At 39.0% G+C, this 20,382-nt stretch overlaps 1 pseudogene; it reads left to right on the forward strand.

The window, feature by feature from the left end:
* Positions 1-13,784: 13,784 nt before the first annotated feature.
* LOC144521649 (uncharacterized) lies at positions 13,785-18,341 on the forward strand (annotated as a pseudogene).
* The last annotated feature ends 2,041 nt before the right edge of the window (positions 18,342-20,382 follow it).

The raw sequence follows: 20,382 nt of genomic DNA on the forward strand, positions 1-20,382 counted from the left end.
TTTATGGCTTTTTAGGTCAATTGAGGTTTGAATCCTTTTGTAAATTGTTTTCTGTAATGTGAGCTATATGCCATAACCATCAAGACTTAATCAAAAGAGGTTTGGAATATTTTGTTATGTGCAATGAAATGTAGACTATTACAGTTCAACTTTATGAATTAGAGATGCACTGAATCTTTTCCAAATTGTAAAGCTAACTAGACTTTATCATAAAACAATCATTTCTCTAGTGAGGACCAGGAAAATGATTTTCACAATGTCTATATTTTAATTCTACTATAGTAGTCGGCAGACATTTGGTCCTTCTCTCACTCGCACTCTCTCACTTGCTGTCTTGTATTCTTTCTTTTTTAGCCTGGAATAAACATGGTGGAGTACCTCCATCAGGCCAAGGCATGCAAACCATACCCCCACATCCTGACGCTGGGAAATGATCAGAGTGCATTTCAGTCCTTCGTCATAATAGCTGGAACGGCCCTGGAACAAGAAGCACTGCTTCAGGCCATTGATGTCTGCTTCAAGGCATTCTTTGTCTTTGACATTAAATACCCGAAGCAGTGTGAACATTTGTGGGAATTCATACAGACTGTAATATATGGAATGCCAGGAGGGGAGTCTAAAATGGTAAAGTTTATTCAAAGTAGAATACTTGCTTGCAAGTAGAGCTAATGGCTCTTAATAACGTTTTAATAGGAATTTGAATTTCTTGAATTTGTTCACTATAGACCTGTTGACTGTTGGCCTATTGAATGTTCAGCCAGTTCATTCGTAATTGTTTTGCTCTGAATGTTTTCCTACCTGAGTGATATGAACTGCACCAGTTCCACTATATTATTGATATTAATTAATGTACTATAATAAATTCAAAGATTCCATTATGTTGTTTTGTTTTTGTATTGTTTAAGTGTTTATTGCATAATATATGCATAAATCTAGCATGTATTCTGTTCTAGGTTTGTAGTTTAACGGTTTTATAGCTATGGGTAGTCTATTGCAATTTATTTTCTTAAATTGTACTGTAATGTGTTAGAATTAATCTGGCATATGGGTTAATTTGACCCAGAATGTGGGTACACTATATAACAAATATGTAGTTGAATCAACCCAGAATTGTAATTAATTTGACCCAGCATTTGGGTAGAATATTTAACGCATCTGTTGGGTTAAAAATGACCAACCCATCTTGCTGGGTCAAATTAACTACTGTTGGTCCGGTGCAATAGTGATCCAGTGGTTGGGTTATAAAACAACCCAAGTTGGGTTATTTTTAACCCATAATTTTTCTGTGTGCAGTAAGGGAGTGTCTCAAACCATAGGAAAGTATAAGTAAAAAACTCTGAGCTTTGGTTAGTTGTGAGCCTGTGTAAAGTGGCTCATCATTTACTGGAGGGAACCTTTCATTAACGCCTCCCAAATGTGATTCTTCATTTACTGACTTGTCAGCGCTGTCTTCCATGGGAAATTCTTCTCCACTGCCAATGGATTCAGAGTGAGGAAAAGACTGCCATAGTAGTTCAAACACACCAATATATACTGCTGGTGTATGTTTGATATGCATTATAATCAGGCTGTATTTCATATAACAATATTTAATAAATCGTAGCAAAAAATGTACTCCAAGGAACTCTCTTAAAAAAGAAAGGGAGAAAAGTGTCAAATGCTGACCGCCTGCCAAGTGGATGGCAAAGATAATATTTTTCCACCAAATTATCCCACTCAACATTTGGTCTGACCCAGGACTACCAGTACTTATTTGCTCAATTTTCTTAACAGATAGTAATCAAGAAGGATTACATTTCAATTAACTGGTTAAAATGTGGCCGTTCAGTGCAGCGTACTGTTTAATGTCTACAAAATACACAAAAAAGGTTGTGTTCATTACTCACCATTAACTGGTTTGACTGATGCATGTTGATGGCCTCAGTCAGTTTCCTGCAATAAGAAAGAAAAAATGTCCTTATTTTAATGAATATCTATTGACAGAGGCTGTCCAGGCGTATGACATGTATGTAACACTATGAGTCTATATAAACTTTATGAAGGAAATAAAATGTATTTGTATGAAGGAAATACAATTTATTCGAAAGCAGTGGTTATGAAGGAAATTAAATGTATTTGAAAGCAGTGGTGTGTGGGGATCAAGAGGTTAATGTCCCTCTCCCGCCAGCACAAAGTAGGACGTAACTTGACGTGGAAATGAGCAGCTATACTGATTATCATCTCTAGCTCTCTCTTTTTTTTGTGTGTGTGCTATGCGCCCTTAAACAGCTAGCAAAAACTGCCACTGTCTGTTTAAATAAAGTTTGCGAGCCAGTGTGCTACAGCATGCTAGCTACGTTTAGCTAAGCCGCAAGCTCATAAAAACCCACACAAACCACGAAACTACAACAGTAAATACAGAACAACTGTTTAATAACATAACTTAACTAGGCTGGAGTAAAACACAAACCTCCTTTTCCAGTATCTCCTTGTTCTTGATGGAATCTCATATTCTGAACCAGGGCATGTATTTCCTTCTCCTTCCGTCCATGTCTCTCTTCTTCTTGAACGGAACCGACCCTCGTGCTGCTTCAATATGGTTCTCTGCTGCTTGAACGATCCGTTACGCGCATGCGCAGATGATAATCCTGTTTAGTGCATGATCTGTTCCATGTCTGTAAAAACAGCACAAAATTGGACAGTGAAATACAGTATTTGATGTAACATAAGCCACATAGTTTTGTTTCTAGGCATTAAATTCTGTCTTGCTACTATTTCTTATTAACAGAAAATGAGTCTACACTTAAGACTGCTGAGCAGAAACTCTTGCAAGAGGACTTACCAAAAAGCAAGAAGAGAAAAAGGGTACCCAACAAACTTTTCCTTGACACACAGGAGGAAACTGTAGAACAAGTTGCAAAAAACGTAATAGGGTTCTTTTCATGACAGCTATTTTGATAATATATTTTTACATTTTGTGTCAGTTTTGTAGTTGGGTTGCATGTTAGTTTAATTGATGACTCTAAATTGCCCATAGGTGCTTGTGTGGCTGTATATGTTAGCGCTGCTGGGTACAACGTTCCTGGCAACTTAGTACAACAATAGTACTACAGCTTTGAATTTAAACAGTCTAGCCATGGAACCTATTCAATGATTCATTGTAATCAATTTTTGTTAACTAACTCTTGTGTGTATTGTTCATAATTGATTTGATCATGTTTACCCAACAGAAAAACTACAGACTCAGAGCTGCAAGACAGTCTGAATTAGAGGTTCTTTCCCAACAAGAACCTAACCTCAGCCCAGTGGGGACTGTTTTATAGGCACTTGAGGAGGAGATCAGGGCCCTCAGGGAAGATAATCAAAGACTGCAGGACCAGCAGAGTGCAGCCAGTAAAGATCTTGAGACTCAAGTCAAGGCTTTACATAAGGAGAACACCATGCTGCGCAAAATGGCAGTTAAAGGCAACTATCTCATATACTGTAGATTAAAATAGGGATTCTTTTAGATAGAATAAATCATTGTCTCCTTATTTTTTGTGTTATTCTTAAAGATATATCTGTGTCTACATTCTTAGTTGATATCTACAGATGTAGTATAGGGTTTCATGTAGGAAAAAAAGTTAGCCTAGGGCTAAACACTGGAGCTGGATTTGCCTAGACTCCAGTGTAAAACTGGACAAAACTGTTCTGGCAGAAACCCTGTAATGCCTTCAGAACCCCTCACCAACACATTTTGCTACACTTTGAGACACAAAAAAATGAGCAGAGGTGTATTTTGGTTTTTACATGTTATGTATTTACAATTTGTTTGGAGTCCATTTGTGGTCAATTCATTGGGCCATATTTTCCAGAAATTCCATCACTCTTAGCAGCAGTGAGAACCCTCATTTCGGATAAGATCACAGAGAGCTCAAGCTATGAAGGTGAAAGCAAATATGAGGCCAGTGTTGCTCTACCATCACCTCCTCAACCCATATCTCCCAAACCAACATCAGTAAGTATATTTTTGTAATGGTCAATTAAAAACATAAAACATTCTGTCACTGGTGATTTGTCTTTCCTTCTTACAATTAATTAGGTGCAACTAGGGAATGATGACTCCACCAGAGTGTCTGCCCATTGATGGGAGACTGCAAAAGCACAACCTACAGCGAAAGGAATGGCCCGCACCTCCTGCTGGGCCTGTTCAGCATTGATGTCCTACTGAAGTCCAACCTGACGGGAGGGGTCAACAAGGTCGATCCATCTGCAGAGAGACACCAGCCTCTGGACCACAAGATGCTTACAGTTTTACTCAGTAAGACAATAATAATTCATTTTTAATGGATTAATATATTTTGCAAAGTTATTGTAAATGGTAAAGGGTAACAAACACTTTAGGACTAAAATGTACACATTAGTGAAACAGATGGACGAATAAAAAGCTTTAACAGCTTTGATATTATCTTAAATATAAAGCAATTTCTCTATCTAGTCATAATACATCTAACATTTTATCCCCATTAAAATGGATCGCCTGTAGCTTTAAAATCCCAGCACCAATTCACCTCCCATAGGCAGACGCTACGGCAAAGTACAGTTGCTTTCACTGACCACAATACTTCCTGAATAACAAAGTGGATACAGTAGTATAACCTCTAAAAGCCCCTTGGAGAACCTTCTTAACTCCTTCCTTGGTTCCTTGGAGAACCTTCCTAACTCCTTCCTTGGTTCCTTGAGAAGCCAATTCTGATTTCAGACTGAACTATTTACAGGTAACCCACCGAAGAGCGAGGACTAGGCATACAAGAAAAATATTACCAGTATTGGGATCCACCTCATCTTTTGCAACTATCAGAGGCTAATGTGGATGTCTTTCTTATTTTATTATCTTTGACAGATGCAGTTGTTCAGCAACACCCAGAGGCAAAGATTCCAGACATACGAACGGCCATAAACAAAAGGATCTGTGAGTTAAGACACCAGGAGAAGAAAAAGTCCATGGAACTGTAGGATTGACCAAGGCTGGCCAATCAGAGCGGGTCTTGATAAGTTAGCATGCGGGATCCATAACACTGCACTAAAGGATTGTTGTCCTGTTTTTTTCATTGATGAATTGGTCTGTTTTTGTTGCACTGAAGACTTTTTTATTTTATTACAATGGACAGTTTTCCTTTTGGAAATGTTTTATTTATGTTTTATTAAGTATTTTTGTTCATTTATAGTTGTTGTTGTTGCCATCTATTTTTACATAAAATGTAAAAAAAAAATAAAAAAATAAAATGATATTGCACATATGGCACATCCCTACCAGCAAACCAGTTTGCCATTTGCCGAGCACATTATATGTACATAAGCTTCAGATGGAACCATACTTTTACATATATACAATGCCTCTTCCAATATATAATCTCATATAATGTGGGACATATTTCAATATACATACCAATATATTAAATAATATAAATCAATATATTTAAGACATATATGTTCCCATATCAATCTGATTATATTATCTTGTACATTGAAGTATATTATCTCATATACATTTACATATATATTTAAATATATACAATGCCTCTTCCAATATATAATCTCATATAATGTGGGACATCAATATACATAATATATTAAATAATATAACAATATGTATTTATTCAATATATGAAAACAGCAATAATTGCAGTATTTTCCCATATATTGCAATATATAACTATATATATATATATATATAACATATATATATACATAATTATATATATAACTATGTAAATTTCACAATATATATACACATGAAATATATTGTCACGTCATATATTGAGAAATATATTTTTGTTGCTGTCACGCTTCACTAGGACAGGAACCCAAAAGCAGACAAGGACAAGGTAAGTAGAGTGGGAAAAAAAGGTAAGTATTTATTTGGTTTTGCTACGTGGAAGCAGGGGAATCCAGCTGGTGAGGGAGTGGGTGGAATTAGTGCAGACTCAGTAATAAAGGTGATGCAGACGACCAGACGGTGACGGAGAGAATCTTCCAGGTCACAAAACTGAAGACAGAGGAACAGGCAGATTAGCAACGGTAAAACGTCACAAAAGAGCAGAACAAACTTCTCAAACTTACTAACTGACACTCTAGCAAACATACTGGTGAGAATAACGATCCGGCAGGGAATGGATGTCAGTTCACGGCTTAAATGGTGGAGAGGTGATGATCAGGACCAGGTGTGCAGATTGCAGATGAGATACAGGTGAATGTGATTGCAGATTCTCCTGCCAGGCTTCGTCGCCAGGCAACTAGACAGGATGCGTTCAGGAACTCAGAAAAACACAGACTCACAGGTGAAAACAGAAACTGAGGCAGAAAGTGAACTTAGGAAGCAGGATTCCTGACAGTTGCGTAAGGGATTGCTGCAGTAATTCAGGCAAAAGGAGCCCCAACTAAGTATTGAGTGCTGTACATGCTCATACTTTTCATGTTCATACTTTTCAGGTGGCCAACATTTCTAAAAATCCTTTTTTGTATGGTGGACATATTGTCTTAAGTATTATTCTAATCCGACAGTTAGTGGTGGACTGGATAAGGAGTAACAAATTGATTCTCAATGTATCTAAAACTACCTGTTTAGTGGTTGGAACTCCTTTTTCTTTATGTTCCAAACCGAAACTTGAACTCAGCATAGAGCAAAATTCTGTAGCGCAAAGAGAAGAGGCTAAACTTTTGGGAGTGATGATTGATAATAGATTGTGTTGGGATAGAAACTGGTAACTAAAATGGGCAACATTTTGTCTGTTATTAAAAGGAGCGCAAAAGACTTTACACTACAGACTATTAAACAAGTACTTCATGCTTTGTTTTTTTCACACCTTGATTACTGCTCTGTGATTTGGTCCAGCACCTCAACAATTAAAAATTCAGAATAAAGCGGCACGTGTGGCTCTCTCATGTGGGTTTCGATCAAATGTTGATAAAATGCATGAAAGCTTCTCATGGTTTAAAGTTAAAAACAGATTTGTGTATTCACTAATGTTTTTTTTTTTACATAATGCTATAAAAAACAAAACACCTTTTACTTTATATACAAAACTATCTTTTAGTACTGATATACATCATTTTCCAACAAGGCATGCAGTAGGAGGTAGCTTTATTTGACCTAAAGTGAAAACCAAATCAATTCAACATTCAGTTAGGTACAGAGCAATGTGTGAATGGAACTCTCTTCCAAATACTGTCAAACAACAAAACACTCAGTATGGTTTTAAAAAATCACTTAAGAAATATCACCTTCAAAGATATTTCAATATTTAATATCAATTTAGAGAGATTCTGTCATAGGGATTTTCGTTATATCTTATTTAAAAAAAAATCTATCTATTCGGGGTAGCGTAATCTTTTCAACTTCTTTTATAGACTATTATTTATTTATTTGTATTTTTTCTTTTTTTGTGTGTGATTAATTGCGTTAATTGTAAAATATGATTTGTATTTTCAAATGTTGTGTAATCTGAATAATGTCTTGTGCGTATGGTGTGTAATGTGATGTCGTAAATTGTACTGTCACATGATAGATTGTAGGACCCCAGGAAGAATAGCTTTTAGCTTATGCTGAAGCTAATGGGCATCCAAATAAAACAAACAAACAAAAACGAGCACTACTGTTTTTTTTTTAGGGGGGAATACACTTCAAGACGTGACATGACCTGTCCTCTGGAGGACATAGCCACACCACCGCCGCTCTGTGGATTGTTATTGGGATGATTATCACAGAAGCCTGTCACCGGACGGCAGATAACAGCTATCAGCTACCAGGGCAAGCTAGCTACCGGCAGGATCGAGACAGGGACCAGGGTAGGTGAATTTAAACAATGTCTGAGTTGAAAAAGCATCTTGTTGACACGTAAGGGCCCTGTTCATGTGGCACAGACATATTAATTGCATTTTGTGTACAAAGGCACTCTAAAACTTGCCCCGACAACTGCCGTTTTAGCTCAGGGGACGCTAAGAAGGAAAGATTAACGTAAAAATTGGCCGGAATTCTCCTTTAAGTCAAGTCAAGTGGGTTTACACATTTAAAATATATAAAACGACATTTTATAAAAATGACATTATATAAAAACAACAGACTACATTTAGTGCACACACATTATAGACTATACATAAAGTGCAATTACAACTTAAAGTAGAGCATTTAAGACAGACAAGGGACAGGACAGACAACAAAAGACAGGGCATATGTAGACTTGTAACAGAGCACTGATTGTTGTAAGTTAGGTTCACCGTGAGGTGAAGGTAGAATATAAGAACTTTCTTGAGATGTGCATGGTTGAAATCACCAGCAACAATAAACAGTCCATCCGGATGTGCGCTTTGGAGCTCACTGATAGCTCCGTAAAGTTCAGCTAACACATTGGTAGCATTATCGCTTGGTGGGATGTAAACACAGAGTATAAACACAGCCGTGAATTTGCGTGGAATGTAGAATGGTCGGCATCTAACACTCACAAACTCCACTAGCGGTGAGCAGTACTTTGATACAAGCACCGCATTTCTGCACCACTCCATGACGATCCCTTCCCCGGCTAGCGACATCAAGCGACACCGCAGGCTGAGGTGCTGGTCTGCGTCTCGTAGTGTGTTGAGTATTCTGTCTGTAATAAAGTTTCCTGCATATTCTCCGATCTGTACCAGTATCCCGGTGGTAGACATGTGCGGTAGTTTGAATGCACATAATTGCAAGGTTGCTGCTGAAAAAGTCTTTGCTAGACAAACATTTACATTCTACTGCAGCAGCTGCTCCGGCCGCCTCTGTATTTCGGCTCGTACAGGTAGCCACGAGCATCAGATTCGAGCACCAGATCTTCAAAATCCCCTTCTGCCATATCATCTCAAAACTACCTTCTGCCATCGTGGTTAGCCTACTAAAGTATGAATTAATTACTCAGCTTTCTCCACAGAGCAACAGCCTGTTAGCTTAGCTTCAAGATGGCTGACACTATTTAGAAATTATGGGAGTGAGGTCCCACCCCCTATGGACGGGTTGAAAACATGCGGAACTAGTTCTGGCTGTAGTCTATAGCCTTTGGCCAAAATGATTTTTGCGTCATCAGAATTTTTTTCCAGACACACAATACAGAGATCTCTTGTCTCAGGGGGACATGAGGGAGGGAAGCACGGTCATTCGAAAATACTACCAGGTTTCTACTGATACAAAGCTTAATGCTAATCTGTTCTATTTTCTTCCTCTCCTGTACTAATGGTCAATTATTCTTTATGATTATGGTTAATCTTTCATTAACAACAATATAAACTAATTAACATATTAAAACTAATAATTATATCAATAACTAATAACATATAAAAAAATTGACTGTTAACATTTATAATGAAAAATTAAACAACAATGGGCGGATTCTAACAAATAGGAACTAATCACAATAAGTCTAATAGTGTGTGTATGTGTGTGTGTGTGTGTGTGTGAGGGGGGTGGGGGGTGAAACGGTATTATATTTCGAGAACAAAAACTGCCTCAACCCTCCCCTCTTTGTAGGCCAAGGTCATCGAAGAAGGCATCACGGCCAGCTCCCCAGGGAATGTCTTCTCCCACACCTCGGCGGGGATGATGCGCTCTATATCAAAGTCATCAAGAACTTCCACATTAGGTCATGACCTATAGAAAATAAATATATTTAGTCATTGCTGCATTAGTCTCGCTTTGCCAGACCATCCACACGCTGCGGAGCAGAGGAAGGTCTGGCTAGTCCACATACCATTCCTGGATGAGAGTAAAACGTACTCTGTTTTATTGGCATTTCTTTAAACCAATCACAATCGTCTTGGGCGGTGCTAAGCTCCGGACGGAGCCGCTGTAAAATACTCATATTCATATACACAAACTCAGATTGGACAGATAATCTAGCTAGCTGTCTAGATTTACCCTGCAGAGATCTGAGGAGCAGTTAACCATAGTCCTCACAAATCCACCAGTTTAAAATTACAACACAAAGAAGGTGGAAGGAAACGGAAAAGACATGCATTTCTCACATTAACCTCAGTAAAAGACTGCAGTGCAGTGAGTATCCATGAATGTTTCCCCTTCATATGTGTACTATTCATAAGCGTGCCTGCTTGTAAGAGCACCAGGTTGGCCTCCTCCACAAAACAACCTTCACCTCAGCATCATCCTACAATAAAAATGCTGCATAAGCAGTGCTTACTTTCTACTGATTGAGGCTTCCTGGGAATTTTACATTTCACTTGACTGAGAAAAATATACCTAAGTGACATTTTTTAGTGACAACAGAGGTTCCTATTTTAAATAAGCACAACATTTTATTAATTTTCTACCTCCCTGATGTACAAAATTCTCATTGGAATCAGTGGGACATTTTTAGAATCAAACTTTTGCACAGGCTCCAACTAAATGTGACAGGGGAATAAAAACCAACCAAAATGCTTGTTTTGTTTAAATCTTACTTCATTGTCGTGCAGTATGGACTGCTATATATAAGATGTATGCAAAGTCAGTGCAATATGTGTTAGTCAGTATGCAAAGGTTTAAGTTTGTTTGGGAGTACAAAAAATCGGCAGAAACTTACTACAGTGATGCATCCCTCCACTGTCACCAGCTGATGCATCCCTGGCTGCAGGTCAGCTATTTTTACATCCAGGGACAGTGGTGACAGCATCATTTTTGCCTCCTCCTCTAAATGGTTTGGCACTGCTATTGGTGGACAACTATAAATAGCTGTATTCCATTGTGACAGCATTGACTTTTGACTCCTCACCCTGCTCATTCCATAATTTTTCACGACATACTAATTTCCCTCTTTTACCTGATTGGCCAACCCCTCAAATAATATAAATTTAATAACTGTGCTGCCATCCGATACGGCAGCAACAGTGTTAGAATTGTTGGTCAGGGCTCTTTCACCCCTGTCCACAAACTCCCAATGGTGGAATCTGGTGGACTCTTTCAGAGAAACAACCTTTATGGTCACAGTGGGCCGTCGCTCATAGGGCTTAGTTGCGGACCCAAATGTTTTCAGTAGAGCCATTCTGAAAATAGACACAAAAAATACAGTTTTATGAGTATAGGTGACATAAATTTTGTAAAATAACAAACATAATATATTTCTTTCTCAGTAGCCTGCATAGAAATGGTAGCCTGTGAACTAAAATGTAAAGAATAATGTAATACCCTTTATGAAGTCACATTGTTGTTAAGTTGATGTTGCAGGTACAGTAGGGGGCGCCATGCAGCTTTCACGCTGGTTTGCAGTCGGTTGCTGCCTGCCTCTAAACAATCAACCAACAAGTGGTTCGTTATTACAAGCTGCATGTGGCAAGACGGTGGTGTTTAAGGAATCGTGTATCTTTGGCTAGAAGATCATGAGGATGCCGGTAAGACTTTAAAAGTGTAAACTCCCTACTGTGAATTGTCATTACTGTTAACGTTACTGTAGAGTGATTTTTGTTAAAGTTTACGTAGCTTAACATTACTTAAAACTACTGTAGCATAACGTTAGCTACATATCCTTCAGCGCGCTTTGAAGGAGGGTCTGGCAAAGCGAGACTAGCTACATAAGACTCAAAACAGGCCCTGCGTGAGGTAACATTAATGTAAGTTAACTGTTACAGCGTAGCAACAGTTAACTTAAAGGTACAATATGTAACTTTTCTGCATTAAAATGTCTAAAAACGATGTTACACTATCCCAAATGTTTCCACCAAATGGCAAACCCAAAGAAATCTGTTATTTTATTTTCAGACACGTCACGTTTCATTTAGTCGCCCGTCAGTGGCGTCATATAACCTTTCACCATCTAGTTACTCGTAACGTCCGTCAAAACACGGGCACCCAGATGCTACGTTCGAGAGTAATTGTAAATCATACAATGTCACAGAAAAACTTGCTTTTTCTGCCAAAAGGCATCATTTTGTGATTAATTACATGCCACTTTGCAACACAGTAATACAGCAGAAACCTTATTTATTGATACATATCAATATTAATCAATTACATTTTATTTATAGTATCAAATCATAACAAGAGTTATCTCGAGACACTTTACAGATAGAGTAGGTCTAGACCACACTCTATAATTATAATCCAGCTTAATGTTACTACAATGTATGCTGGTTGACAAGTAGCTAACATTAATGCTAGCTAATGCTTGGTGGATAACATTATAGGGTTACAACATCATTCATCATGCTCATAAAGTTATTAGTAGTATGATTGTTTTGACCATGGATAAAAGCAGGACTGCGCTAACCCATGCATAAGTTCACTAGTAATGTTAACATTACTTATTATAGAAAAGTAAAGGGGGAGATCTGGCAGCTGGGAGATGTTCTCATGCTACTGACAACAGCAATTGAACATCATCGCCGTCGCGGAGATTTCCCCTGCAATCCCCACCCACACCAGTCTCTCAGCCTCGTTGAGTAGCTGGCTAGCTAGCGTTACAACAAACCCCGTCCGCCCGGTAAAATCCAAAAGGTGACATTGGCACGTGAAATATACTGTGATAGTGTGGTTTTAGCTAAAACCTGCTAAAGTTAGCCACTAATGTTAGCTTGCTGGCTCACTAGCTAACTGGTCCGCTAGCTGCCAATACAGATTGAATCAAGAAAAAATTATGTTGGGGAAACTGCAGCTATTTTATTAGCATGACATGAATAAACGTTACTAAACGTAACGTGAATAAACTTGAATGTCTTATGTTGGATATTTTCCACAATTGCCGATGTTTGGTAACTGGCTTTTATCTAACGTTACTCCTGTATGAACTGATTTAAAATACCTTAAGGGTTTTGGCTAAACCGGTATGTTAATGCAAAGTAACGTTATCTGCTACCAACTGACAATGCTACGAAATTAACTAATGCCGGTTAACTGCTTCTTAATGTTGACTAATGTTGCTCAGCTTGTCTTTAATAATTCATAAACTTTAACCTGACGTTTTAGTCAAATAATTAGTTTATTTATAGATTACTTCACTTATGATTTATATATATAAATCATAAGTATACAGTTATTAACTTAAAAGTTGTTTAAAGTTCCTTGTCTTTTCCTTGGAATATTGTAGAATAGTTGTCAGTCCGTTTAATTTATAGAATGGCTGGGCTGTCAAACTGCTGTTGTCTCGTGCGCCTGTATCTTCTGCTCGTCCATATCAGGGATGTGTTGCTGATACCAAACACATCTCATAGCCTAATGAACTATGAATTATCTTCACAAACACTACTTTCACACACGCTTTCTACAGTTACTACGGTCTCGTGATTTTAGCAGATTTCCCCTCATACACTTGTCACTTCATCTGAAGATCCTCTGGGATAACTCTTTTATCAGCTGTGATATCTGCTGTCAAATATGAATTAAACTATCACACAAATTACATTCTATAGTATAGGGGAGATCAGACCGCATTAGGTTCATCCTTGTTAACCTTATATGAAACAGTTGATTTACGTAACACTTTGATTTAAAATGTTCAACAGCAAAGGGAAATAGTAACTGTATTATTGCTCTAAACTCCCATCAAAAATCTGACTCTCTATTTTGTATCACGAGACAATAACATACATGAAGAGGTTGAAAATCACACCTTTAAAACAATATTAAAGAGCAACATGTAGGTTGGACACCCCTATATAGCATAGTGTATATTAATGATAAACAACTAGATTTTCAAAACTGGAGAAATATATAACTGTGCCATAAACAATATTTTGAGATAAAATAACTTCTGCATCTATAATTCACTGACCGGAAGTGACGTTACGCGAGGGAGTCTGGTCAAGTTCAAGCTCAAATTACAATGGACGTGGATGAAGAAACCGAGCTCTCCAACGTCGGCGAGTATGCCTATGATGGCCCACAGGCCTATAATTATGAGTCTCTTAGGTGAGATAGAGGCCAGGGGGAGATTAGGGGGGTGTTAAGGAAGGCTGGAGAAAATGCGGACCCAAAATGCAGAGGCGGAAACTGAGGAACATTTGATGATTTAATAAACATAAAAGTATACAAAACCAAAGGAGTCCTGGAAAAGGAAGGCAAAAAAAGGAAATCCAAAAAGAAGTCCAAGTCAAAAATAGGAAAACAGGAACACTAAGACAAACACACAGGAAAATAAACTGACGACAAGACATACAATGATCTGACAACAGACAAGCGAAACACAAGGGCTAAATACACTGGGTAATGAGGTAACGAGGGGCAGGTGACAGCAGGTGAAACACATTAGGACGAGACAGTGTAAACAACAAAGGAGGGAAAACACAGGAAGTAAATTGGACAAGACAGAAAACCAGACTATCAAAATAAAACAGGAAATAGGAAAAACCGACAGAAAACATGAAATCAACTAAACACAGAAACTGGACACAACACTAGACAACACAAGGGAGAACAGAGAACACAGGAATTAACAAAACATACACAATCAGAATAAACAACAAAAACAGGTAACAGCAACAGAAATATATAAACAGGCAACATAACTGTCCAAAACCACAACAGAGGGAGATCAGGGGGAGGAACAATGGGCAGAGGAGAGAAGTAGAGTTGTGTCTGTAGTAAAATATTTTGTGGAAAATGTGTGTAGAGATCATGAGTGGTTTCGTTCTCTGATCTTTCTGACTGTTTGTGAGAAAAGCCATCTGACCTATATGAAAGGGAGCACCGGGCCGGGAAAATAATTGAGCTAATCAAAAAGACTCAGATCGGGGGGAGCAGAGAACGAAGCCACTGTGTAAGATGTATTTTGCAAATAACTGAAAGGTAAGATTCAGGTCATAGGATGATTTTGGCTCTCATCACTCCTAGGTCAGCAGAAAAGATAAGACACACAGATGAACATCATAAAACATTTTGTAGATCCAATTTGTAGATGTAAGACAGTAACGAACTGTTTGGCCTTGGAGTGGGGAGTCGGTCTTGAAGGAGAACTGTGTCCATATGTATATGTATTTACTTGCAATATCATTTCACTAAAGCTTGTTATATTTGAATCCAGAGTTTTATTTCTGATCTACCAGTCAACGGATCTTCAATCATTCTTAAAGGTGTGAGGTGTAGTGACCTGAATTGGAGTCAGATTACTCTGGCCTTTTGGGCCAGACTAGAAATGGATGCTGAAGTTTAATGGTTCTGGTGCCGGTTCGGGCCCAGCCCCAGTGGCCAGTGTCGATTTAGGACCAATGAAGTTGTCTCAGACTGCACCTTTAACCTTTGTGTTCGTTTAATGGTAAGCCAGAAATAACATTCAGGAGTCCTCTAGTTCAAGTCAATTATCTTTAGTATCAATATTGCAAGTTATTACAGCATATGCATGTCAAACTTCCTTCTAGACAATCCTCTCTCGCCCTAACGCCAACATGTCTTTTCAGATTCTGACCCAGCCCTAACTTTCTGGTGGCTTCTTATCCTTTTGAGATCCTCCTTTCGCAACGGTCCCGTTCAGTTCAGTTGGACATAATCCAGACGTCTCACTTCCCATGAAATGCCCTTTTGTCCTTCCGCTATCTCGGCCAGAGATGTTGTTACTATTATATTTTATGGTGGTACTCTGTGTTCCAAATGGTTGCATTCTTGTTTCAAAGTGTTTTATTGGGTGCCTAAAATGTTTTACTATGTGTATTCTGTTACATGTATTTCGCAGTCTTATCTTACACAGGCCTCAGAAAGGGGAGAAACAGGGTAATCTCACGGCTCAGACATTTTTACCCTGCCATACTTAGTTCCTTAAGTAACTTTTTCATACACTGCACCCACAGTCATCACAAAACCTTTTGTCTCGGTTTCCTCTGGCCACGAGATTATTTGATTATTTGTTTCTATGTTAAGTATTTCCCGGGAGAATGCAGTACTCCCTAATTTTGTTTTATCATTTACAGCCCAGATGGCACTCTCACAGTCCAGAAGGACCAGAGACAGCGAGGTCAGCCATGACCTCAGACCTTCTACTAATATTCTACAAAATATATTCTACAATGCCTACTGGGCACTAGTTGAGGTTTAGTCCTGGGCACGGACATTACCTGCCTGACGTTCCATCCCGGCTTTGATGCCTGCTGCCTCAACCCGTTCTCGCTGCAGGTAGCATACCTTAACTTCAGGCAGGAGTATGGCCCTCTCCAAGCCAAAAGACCAGAGAATGTTAAGACAAGACTAATTTATAACACTATTATATTATACACTTCTATTATAGTCGTCAGTTTTCTACACAAATTCTAAACAAACTTTGTGTAAAAATTATTTGCATGATTGATGCTGAGGGTTTAGCAGATTTTTAAACTCAGATGTGCATACATACCTTTATGGAATTGATGATAATTTTGTAGACGGTGCTACGGCCTGCCTACGGACGACTTTAGACTCTGTTGCTCCCCTCAAAAAGAAGATGATGAAGCAAAGGAAACTACCACCTTGGTTTAACTCCCAAACTCGCAAATTAAAACAAATCTCACGAAAACTTGAAAGTAAATGGCGTTCCTCCAAATTGGAAGAATCTCGTTTAGATTGGCAAGACAGTTTGAAAACCTATAGGAAGGCCCTCAGAAATGCCAGATCAGACTATTACTCATCATTGATAGAAGAAAATAAGAACAACCCAAGGTTTCTTTTCAGCACTGTAGCCAGGCTGACAGATAGTCACAGCTCTACTGAGCCATCTATTCCCCTAGCTCTTAGTAGTGACGACTTCATGAGTTTCTTTAATGATAAAATTATAACAATTAGGGACGGAATTCATCACCTTTTGCCCTTAACTTCTAACGGTTCACTTTTGAATGCGGGAGTGCTAGAAAGAACGACAGGACCTGACATATACTTAGACTGCTTTTTTCTGATAGACCAACAATTAATGCTAAAGGTCTTTTCAGCAAAGCCATCCACCTGTCTATTAGACCCCATCCCAACGAGGCTACTTAAAGAAGCGTTATCTGTGGTTAACACTTTGTTACTAGATATGATCAATATGTCTTTATTAACAGGTTACGTACCGCAGTCATTTAAAGTAGCTGTAATAAAACCTCTTCTGAAAAAACCCACCCTCGATCCTGAGGTCTTAGCCAACTATAGACCTATATCGAACCTTCCCTTTCTCTCCAAGATCCTTGAGAAAGTAGTCGCTATCAGTTATGTGACTTTTTACGTAGGAATAGTCTATTTGACGACTTTTAGTCAGGATTTAGAAAGCATCATAGCACAGAGACGGCACTGGTGAAAATTACTAATGACCTTCTAACTGCTGCTGACAAAGGACTTGTCTCCATACTTGTCTTATTAGATCTTAGTGCTGCATTCGACACTATTGACCATACCATCCTTTTACAGCGACTGGAACATTTAGTTGGCATTAAAGGAATCGCACTAAGCTGGTTTAAGTCCTATTTCTCTGATCGATCTCAATTTGTCAATATCAACGATAAATCCTCCAAGTACGCTAAAGTCAGCCATGGCGTTCCTCAAGGCTCAGTGCTTGGACCAATTCTTTTCTCCTTGTATATGCTTCCTCTAGGCAATATTATTAGGAAACACTCAATTAACTTTCACTGTTATGCGGATGACACCCAATTATACTTATCAATCAAGCCAGACGAAACCAGTCAGTTAGCCAAACTTCAAGTATGCATTAGAGATAGCAAATCATGGATGACCTACAATATCTTGATGTTAAAGTGTAGTTATTGTGCTGGGCCCTAAACACTTCCGAACATCTTTATCCCAAGGTATAACTACTCTAGATGGCATTGCCATGGCCTCCAGCACTACTGTCAGAAATCTAGGAGTTATTTTTGATCAGGATATATCCTTTAACGCCCACTTAAAACAAACCTCTAGAACAGCCTTTTTTCACCTTCGTAACATTGCCAAAATTAGGAACATGCTGAAAAAACTAGTCCATGCATTTGTTACTTCCAGGCTGGACTATTGTAACTCCCTATTATCAGGATGCCCAAATAAAACTCTTAGGACTCTCCAGCTGATCCAGAATGCTGCAGCGCGTGTTCTGACAAGAACTAAGAGGGGAGATCATATTTCTTCTGTGTTGGCTTCTCTGCATTGGCTTCCTGTAAAATCCAGGATTGAATTTAAAATCCTTCTCCTGACCTACAAAGCTCTAAATGGTCAAGCACCATCATATCTTGAAGAGCTCATAGTACCTTATTGTCCCACTAGAGCACTGCGCTCCCAGAATGCAGAGTTACTTGTGGTTCCTAGAGTCTCTAAAAGTAGAATGGGAGCCAGAGCATTTAGCTATCAGGCTCCTCTCCTGTGGAACCAGCTCCCAGTCTGGGTTCGGGAGGCAGACACTGTCACCATCTTTAAGAGTAAACTTAAAACTCTCCTCTTCGATAAAGCTTATAGTTAGGGAGTAAGGAGTTGCAGCGTTCGCCTAGACTGGCGAGGGAAGGTGTGTAGCCACAGTCACGACGCACCGCCTCCCTATCTCGGCTTCTCTTCATAGAAAGCTTACTATATTTAGGGTATGAGGAGTTGCAGCGTTCGCCTAGTCCGGCGGGGATGGGTGTGTAGCCACAGTCATGGCGCACCCCCACCCTATCTCTGCGTCTCCCTATAGAAAGCTTACATATACTTAGGGAGTAATGAGTCATAGTGTTAGCCTAGACCGGCGGGGGAAGGTGTGTAGCCACAATCACGGAACACAGCCTCCCTATCTCCCCTTCTCTGCAGCTTATGCGGTTATAGTTTTAGACTACCGGGGTACCTCCTTGGACACACTGAGCTTCTTTCTCCTCTCTGTTTCCATCTGTGTGTATTCGTGTCACAGAAATGCTTGTTACTAACAAAGCTCCGGGGAGCTTATTCCCGGGAGTCCTTATGTTCTTTTTCCGCCCAGCATCATCATCTTGGATCATGATGGCACCTACATCATGGTGGCAGCTGTCGCCGTGGTCATGCCCTACGCCCTGCTGTGCCCTATTACACCCTGCTACGCACTGCAATGCCCGGCTTCGAATTGCTATGTCCGGCCAACGCCCTGCCACACCCTGTTACGCCCTGCTGTGCTCTACGACACCATGAACTATTATAACTATAATAATCAAATTGCTCTCCCATTTCTTTCGTTGAATCCTGAATTTGTTACCTGCTGTAACACGCTTCTTATGCTCAGTACTACCATGATACTTCTTTGAACTCGTTTTCTTAACTTTCTGCCTAAATAACACATTATCATGGCATTTCTGTGAAAACCTTGCCTTAGCTTTCTGCTTAACTTTCTACCTAAATAACAAATTCTCGGTTCTTCTGTGATTTCATTGCCTTAACTATCTGTCTACAGCAACACATTTCCTTGAGATTACATATTAGTTTGGAAACGCCTTTTCCTTTTCAAATACTTCAAAAAAGTATAATTACTATTAGAACTACAAATACTACTCTTGTGGCTGTTTTTTTTGAATTCCTTGTACACATGTACCGAGTCTTGGATGAATTAGCCACTTTGCACAACTCAAAGCATATCTGCTTATCAACATGTTGGACACAAGCCACCGACTCAAAATAATTTTGCTCATCGAGTTTCAAATAAATGCCTTGATTTGAAAACATCGATCTCTTACAGCTGTATGTGAGCTATCTGTCACCACTGTATATGAAAATGTCCACCCCGAAAGCATTTGCTGTTGCCTGGATTTCTATGTCTGTGGCACAAGTGGCAACATACATCATCCGCGACTGTTAAATATACTCTGATATCGAAGCATATCCTGTTCCAACTAACTCCATGTGTTCTTCACTGTGACTCTTCATATACTTAACAGCAAGTCTTATCTTTTTGTGACTCTTTGGAGAACCACTGATCACTTGAGCTACTGCTCCAAAGAAACTGCCGTTCTCTTTAACTGTCTTACATACAACACCCAAAGAACCAGACACTGTTGGTCCTTGCATATCCTGCTTTACAAAATCCACATTACACTTACTGCACAATGTTTTTGCAACTTCAGTGGACAAAGGATTACATTCTAATGCCACTTTACTCACATCCCTAAACATTACCACACAATCTGTGTCCATTCCAGTCAACGTACTATGCTGCCGCTCTATAACATCTTCAACAGGCTTAACTTAAATTCTCAAAACAATACTCTTTCTACTTTGTGATCGAAAATTGTACACCCTAGAACAAGGTGTCAATACTTTGCAATAACATAACAACTCCGATTTTGAGGTCGTTTAACACAAACAACTGTCTCATAATGGTTCCCATTACAATTTTCCAAATACACTCCCTGATTTGACAACTGCCTATTCTTGCAACTATATTTGAGCCAGCGACCATTACAATATGTGAATATACTTACTCCTAAACAATCTGCTGCTTGAATCTCAATTTCTGTTGCCCAACTGCGAATTAAGTGCATTTTAGAAATGCAGAGGTATTCTGC

The sequence above is a fragment of the Sander vitreus genome, chromosome 1, assembly GCF_031162955.1.
Source record: "Sander vitreus isolate 19-12246 chromosome 1, sanVit1, whole genome shotgun sequence".
Taxonomy (NCBI): Eukaryota; Metazoa; Chordata; class Actinopteri; order Perciformes; family Percidae; genus Sander; species Sander vitreus.